The 7,691-nt window shown below is 30.7% G+C and overlaps 2 pseudogenes; both read right to left on the reverse strand.

Annotated features, from left to right (window-relative positions):
* Positions 1-3,635: 3,635 nt before the first annotated feature.
* LOC148268891 (agamous-like MADS-box protein AGL80 pseudogene) lies at positions 3,636-3,944 on the reverse strand (annotated as a pseudogene).
* Positions 3,945-6,277: 2,333 nt separating this feature from the next.
* LOC110826179 (agamous-like MADS-box protein AGL80 pseudogene) lies at positions 6,278-7,102 on the reverse strand (annotated as a pseudogene).
* Between the last annotated feature and the right edge of the window lie 589 nt (positions 7,103-7,691).

A 7,691-nucleotide genomic window follows, 5' to 3' on the forward strand; every position in this document is an offset into this window, starting at 1 on the left:
TACGTACTCATTTGGAATCATCAGGCTGTGCATTATCATTTTGCACTATTCAACCTATAGTTTAAGTTAGGTAGATTTTCTATAAAAATTTCGTGGATTTAATTACTTACTCATTTGGTGTTACCAGATTGACTTTATCATTTTGCACTATCCAACATATTGCTTGAGTTAGGTGAATTTTTTATATAAATTTCTTAACTTTAATTACTTACTCATTTGGAGTCACTAAGTTTGACATTATCATTTTTCACTATCCAATACACAATTTAATTTAGATGAATTCACTATACAAATTTATTGGCTTTAATAACTTACTTGTTTGGAATCATCAAGTTGGACATTATCATTTTTCACTATCCAACACAACTTGATTTAGATGAATTTTCTATATAATTTTTTTTCAATTTTGATGACTTACTCGTTCCGAGTCACCAAGTTGGGCATTATTATTTTATATTGTTCAATATATAATTCGATTTAGACGAATTTTCTCTGTAAATTTATCGGCTTTAAAAACTTACTTGTTTGGAATGCTTTACAATCACCTCATTGAAATATGTAGTAAAAAAATCTTGAAGATTGATATAATATTACCTATAGGTTATACGAATTCACCACTTCCAAATCATCCTTGCTTGTAGAACGAAATGAGATGAATCTTCTTAGAAATAATTATTAGCAGCCACATTTTCTTGCTTATCAAATTTGACAAGATAATGAAAATTTGTGTCAGCATCTGTGCAAGGATGAATAAAATTTGAATTACACATCCCAATACACAGTATTATATAATTACAAACCTATTTCCTAATATATATATATATATCAAATTTGGGAAGATAATGAAAATATTTTTCATGTTTCTCCATACATGAATAATAAATTAGTCAACAAAAAATTACAAGCTTGGTAATAAAATTATACCAAATATTGCAAAACCACCATGAAGTTTAATAAGTTATATATAAAAGAAATTAAAATTTAAAGAAGAAAATCCCAAAGTACAGAATATCATACAATTACCACCCTACTAATTATTTTAAAAACCATTTTCCTCTTTTCAACCGTAGCCATAAAAGGTTTTGATGAAGCTTCTCTATAGAACTATTCCGATTTGGCTCAATTCTTCACCATGGTGAGTTGTCTTTCATAGTACATTATCTTTCTTAACGCTTTCGATGATTGCTCATCTTCTCTAATCTTCTCTACATTGATTCAAAATTATTTATACTCTATTTGAATCCATAGGGACTTAAATGTGTTTCCATGATATATATTTTAGTCAAAATTTTAGGATTATCTAGCTAAATTTTTATGTTTGCTTTTTCATTAATCTCGTCATTCTTCCCAATAAATTTACAACAAAATGAAAGGATTTAGGTACTCATGTTTTTAATCGAATATTCTCAATTGGAATTCATATTTTCTTGAAGGAATCTGTCTTCGAGGGCAGTTTTTTTTTTTTTTTGGAAAAAACTCAAACCCGAAAGAGATTGGGGTTCCTCACCAGTGTCTATCATAAGTAGTAGTTATGCTGATGAAAAAGCACAATATATTTTATAAAAATTTTGTAAATATAGAACATTGTTGTAATGTTTTCAATTAATTTTTTCAATATGGGATATTATATTAACAACACTCGATTATTTATAATATACTGAAATATCATATTTTTGATATAAAATATAACACGTTGCATAGTAAATTTATTAAGTACGCATATATATTTTAAGATAATGTGCACTTATATCCGTATTTGCATAATGCATTATATAGGTAGCAGTTAATAGTGTCACAAGGGAAGATAAAAAGAAATAGCATAGTAGAATCTTTGAGAGAGCGATATATATATAATCAAGCACAAAGGGTTTGAAGGAAGAAAATTTATATTAAGAACTAGATGCAATATCATTGAACGATTACAAAATACTTGAACAAATAACATAAAATAAGATGCCTCTTATTTTCTAGAACAAACCCTTACTTATATTAGAAGCTAAAATTCTAAAACCAAATATTATCTAAAGACTAATCCTGAGGCATTTATTGTGTTGGAAAAATTAAAAATTTGTTTTACATAAATAAAAAAAGTTCACTTAAAAGAATCCTTGGCCAAATCAATGATACTTTGGAGGCATCATGTTTGGATTGTTGAATGGAACAATGTTAGAACTGAATCCAGCAGGTTTTGTATCAAAAGGAAGACCTGTTCCACAGGAAGAACTTCCCAGAAAAAAGGATGGTTAGGATGATGATGTTGAGGATGAGGATGAGGAAGACGAATATGAGGATGATGATTATTTGGGGCACGTATCACAATCTTCTCAGCATGCTTAGCCACATTCTTCTTCAGCTCATCGAGATAGGCCTTCAATTGTTGAAGTGTGTTAAGCTCATATCTTCCTTGGGAGTCATCCACCAACATTGATTCTCATTTGTCTTTTTCATATGTGACTATAATTTTTTTGTCTTTTAAAATATAGGGAACAAAGATAGATTATTCTATATATCTATAAATTATTATAACCCGAAATAAATTGAATGAAATAATTAAACAACATATTTATAATTTTAGCATATTTTTCCTGATACACGCATAATATTCATATTAATAAAAATATTAATTATTTGAGATATTTCGATTATATAGAGGTTTTCTTTGAGGAAAATATTATTCCTTAATGCCATTATTCTAAATTTTAATTTAAAGATTGGAAGCGTATCCATATGTATTAAATTCTATACAAAAATCTCATTTGAAATATAAATAAATTTGAGCAGCTAGCTAGCTTAATCTTCCTCCTATCTAGACTAAATTTCTACATATACTACATCAATAATGCTTGTGTCATCACTACATTATGTAAAAAAAAATAGAAAAGAAAAGAAGAGAAAAGGGCATTATGATAGCTTAAAATTACATTGAGCGTGCAGGGGGAGGGGAGAAATTAAGGAACGAAGAGTTGTACTAGTACAAGAGATATAAAATATTAAAGAGAAGATTAATCTGAAGAAAATCATAACACAAAGAAATCCAAGTACATTTATGCATGCGACTCGACGACTACGACTATGATGATGATAGTTACAACTATTATTATGACTACAACTATTGAGACAACGACTACGACGACTAAAAAATAGATAACATATCTTTGTAGTGGAATGTAATTAGTTATTTAAAGCAGATCTCAAACAACAATCCAAAAAATTTAAAAGTAAATATCATAATACTCGATTCCTAAGGGTAGTGAAACGCACTGGATCATATCAGTCCATTATTTTGGTTGTTCTTATTTGTGAATGACACCATCATCTCTACATATTCCCCGTATGTTAAATGAGGTTGTTGTTGTGTTTACAGGTTCATCCTGTCAACGAACCACGTCTGTAGTTGTTGCAACTTCTGCACAGGATGATCCTCCTTGATCTTAGTGAATGTCTCCCTATGACCCTCCATCACTCCTGCGCTTGTGGCCTCCTGAGGCTGAGGTGACTTCCAGAGTGTTTCAATACTCTATTTTATTTCTTTGAGGTTTTGCTCGATGAGCCAACCCAGATGTTGAGATCAATGAGGTTGAGTTGGTGGAGGAGCTTCCTGACATGATATGCGCAAGATCGCGATTGTCCTTGCACTATTTCTTCAGTTGATCGGTTGCCTTGGTGATCCTTTGGTGTAAGACGCACTCTTGATTCACCATCTTCTTGCTTTGCTCTATCTTGGGCATCCTCTTAGAGTCAGCAAGCACGTGTTGGGCTCCGAGAGGGGAAAGCCAAACCTCTAGTTTTGAGTCATAGGGGCTGTAAATGATTGCATAGGCTTTGACATCGCACAGAGTGCTGAGTTCACTCACTTTTTTCATCAACCCCTTCTTCTTTTTTTTAATAGCTTTTCTTATAGAGTCATTAGTGATATAAGCAAGCTCAACCTTATTTCCAGTCATGGTGTTTTGTCGTGTCTGGCCAAGGAGGGAGAGGGTGTTTGTACAAAATGAGACAAACATCCAATAGTTATTAGTAAGGAATGGGGAGTGGAGCATTTAATATAGTAGAATATATCATATAAGGTAAGATGTGGTGCATTTTAAAACTGCAAGTGAAATATTCAAATTATCTCCAGAAATATTATGTCGTTAATAGGGGATATAGGAAAATCTTGTGAATTAAGGAATATAATTCACAAAATTTAATTAGTAAAATGTTGAATGGCTGCACTTATCTAAAATCATCCAATCCTGACCGTCCCTTTTCATAACAAGTTATTGATTCACTGTAATGCATTTATATACCTACTCTCTCTTGCATTATCCCCAGCATGCATTCACATCTTACCTAAACAATTATGTGAGAAAATGAAATGTTATAATTAATATCAATATAATTAATTCTACAATCCATACATAAAACCCGCTGCAAATTTAATTTTAAAAAAAGTTGCTGAACTTAAGTACTTTTATATATCACTAAACTGACATATTCACAAAAAAATAAATAAATACATTCAATACATTTTTAATAGAAAATGGTTGATATCAAAAGTTAACAGATTGTATAAAAAGGTATATAGGCGATAATTCAGTTGATTTGTTAATTTTTTATATAAAATTGTGAGTAGACATGTTCTTCATTAATGGGAACTAATGCCATCCCTTAATGATTGGGCCAAAGGCCAAATAGTTCCAATTCTAGGATCTTTACTTCATTACCAACCGCCTTAATAGAAATCAATCCTCCTAAAAGTTAAATATAATTAAGGCATGATAATACTTGCAAGTGGTAATTCTCTACCTCTACAAAAATAAGAATAGAAGATTCGACTCTTATGTAACACAAAAATAGATATATAATTTATTGTACGTAAAAATTAATAAAAATAAATTTTAATAACTCTATCATATGTTAAAATTAATTATAATATAATCAGATGAACAATTAAAATTTGAATACTAGACTTTTCACGTGGATGTTGGTGTTATACACTTTGACAGTAGTGTATAAGTTGTTTCATTGTATTATTACATCTATCTTCATTTTTAAAAAGTACTTATATTGTGTCTTATGAATTTTTGAAACTATTATCGCAAAAGTATAAATTTCTTTTGAATAAGTGATCCCACTAATAAAGGTTAAATACTGGTCATTATCTTTAAGAATTAATTGCAACATCGTACTACAGATACTACAGTAACATACTATCATATTAAAAAAAAATTGAAGTAGTAATTTATGTCACTGGAGTTAAACATGATCTTGTTTTATATCAGTAACATTTTTTTAATAGCAACAGACTTTACAACATTGATTTTTGAGTATTTATATGTGTAAAAGAAATTCAAAGTACTAATTACGGAAAGTGTTTAAAATTAGCCATCAAAAATATTTTTCTATATTTATTATTCTATGTGATTGTATATATTTAAATATGTATATGTATATGTATATATTGTACATTTCTTCTTGCGTAAAGTATTAATTAGCTATTCACAGATTGTTGAGTTCGAAAATTATTTATTTTAGTTATTTTTTATATTCTGAACATAATAATTGCATCCCGAAATTCTATTTATGATCGTTAGGGATTCTCCAATATATTTGAGTTATTTAAAATATTGCATGTTTTGACTAGAATAAAATTTTTAGAATTATATTTAAATTTCATATTAATCAAAATATTAATTATTTTAGATATTCGGATTATATCAGGATTTTCTTTGAGGAAAATATTATTCCTCAATGCCATTATTCCAAAGTTTAATTATATGATCTAAAGAGCGCATCATATTTATTAAATTCTATACAAAAGTTTCATTTGAAATCTAAACAAATTTGAGTATCTAGCGAGTTTAATCTTCTTCTTAACTAAATTGAATTTCTACATATAGTGCATCGACAATGTTTCTGTACTCTCTGAATTGAGTATAAAAAAAAAAGAAAAGAAAGAAGAGAAAAGGGCATTCTGATAGCATAAATTTATATTGAGCATGCATATATTTTAACAAATAGTAAATAGCTACGTCAAGCTGGGAAAAGGGAGAAATTAAAGAATGAAGAGTAGCACTAGCATAGAAAATTTAAAATATTGAGGTGAAGATTAATTTAAAGAAAATCATAACACAAAGTAATCTAAGTACATGAATGTATGTGACCCGACGACTATGTCTGTGAGGATGACAGCTATAACTATTATGATGACTACAACTATTTAGACGATGACTATGACGACTAAGAAACTAACAACATATCTCTATGGTGGAATTTAATTTGTTAGTTAAAGTACATCCCCAATAACACCCAAAAAAATTCAAAATCAAATATCATAATTCTCAATTTCTAAGGGTAATTAAAAACACTGGACCATACAAATCCATTATTTTGGTAGTTCTGATCTGTGAATGGCACCATCATCTCTACCTGTTCCCCGTTCAACCCGACATAATGCTGTTGTTGTGCTTGAGGATTCATCCCATCAACGAACTGCATTTGCAGCTGCTGTAGCGTCTGCGCCATAGAATCCTCCTTGATTTGAGTGAAAGTCTCACCAGGACCCTTCATCACTCCTTTGTCTGTCACCTCCTGAGGCAAAGGTGACTTGCTGAGTGTTTCCATGCTCTTTTGGATTTCTTTGAGGTGTTGTTCGATGAGCCAACCCTAATCGTTGAGATCAATAAGGTTGAGTTGGTGGAGGGACTTCCCAGTAAGACTTTGGAACATGATATCTATTAACTCCTTTTTGCGATTATCGTTGTGCTGCTTCTTCAGTTGGTCAATTGCTTTAGTGATCCTCTAGCGCAGGAAGCTCTCCTGATTCACCATATTCTTGCTCTGCTCCATCTCAGGCATCCTCTTAAAGTCAGCAAGCACATGATGGGCTCCAAGAGGGGAAGGCCAAACATCTGGTTGCGAGTCATAAGGGCTGTAAATTATTGTACAGGCTTTGAAATCGCAAAGAGTGCTAAGTTCACTCACTTTCTTCATCAGCCCCTTCTTCCTTTTCTTGAATGTTGCTTTTCTTGCAGAGTTGTTAGTGATATAAGCAAGCTTAACCTTTTTTCTAGTCATGGTATTTTGTCATGTGTGCCCAAGAGGCGGGAGGGGGTATATATAAAACGACACAACGGTTGAATAGCCATTAGTAAGGAATGGGGGCGGAGTGTTTTAATATAGAAGAATATACCACGTAAGGTAAGATGTGGTGCATTCTAAAACTGCAAGTGGAATGCCCAAATTATCTCCAAAAATGTTATGTCTTTAATAGGGGATATGGAAAAACCTTTTGATTTAAGGTAATGTAATTAAAAAAATATAATCAGTAAATTGTTGCAAGCCTGTACTTATATAAAATTATTCAATTGTGGCCATCTTTTTTAATTAAAAGCTATTGCTTCACTGTAATGCATGCATCTACCTACTCTCTCTGCATTATTCCCAGCATGCATTCACACTTGAAGTCAATTATACATGGCAACCACACTCACAAATATTATCTCTTAACCATCAATTAATATGGCCATCACCTTCTAATCCAACTTAATTGCATGTCTTGATGTCTTACAGTTACCGCCATTTTATTTTTTAATTCTTTTTTTAAAAGAATACAAAAATCATAGATATTTTTTTTTATATCGGAGTTCACATTACGTACTAATAATAATTTAAATTTATACTTTTAAAAGTCAATGGTATTAGTTAGA

Source organism: Carica papaya, chromosome 2 (genome assembly GCF_054855325.1).
Source record: "Carica papaya isolate Zhongbai chromosome 2, ASM5485532v1, whole genome shotgun sequence".
NCBI lineage: Eukaryota > Viridiplantae > Streptophyta > Magnoliopsida > Brassicales > Caricaceae > Carica > Carica papaya.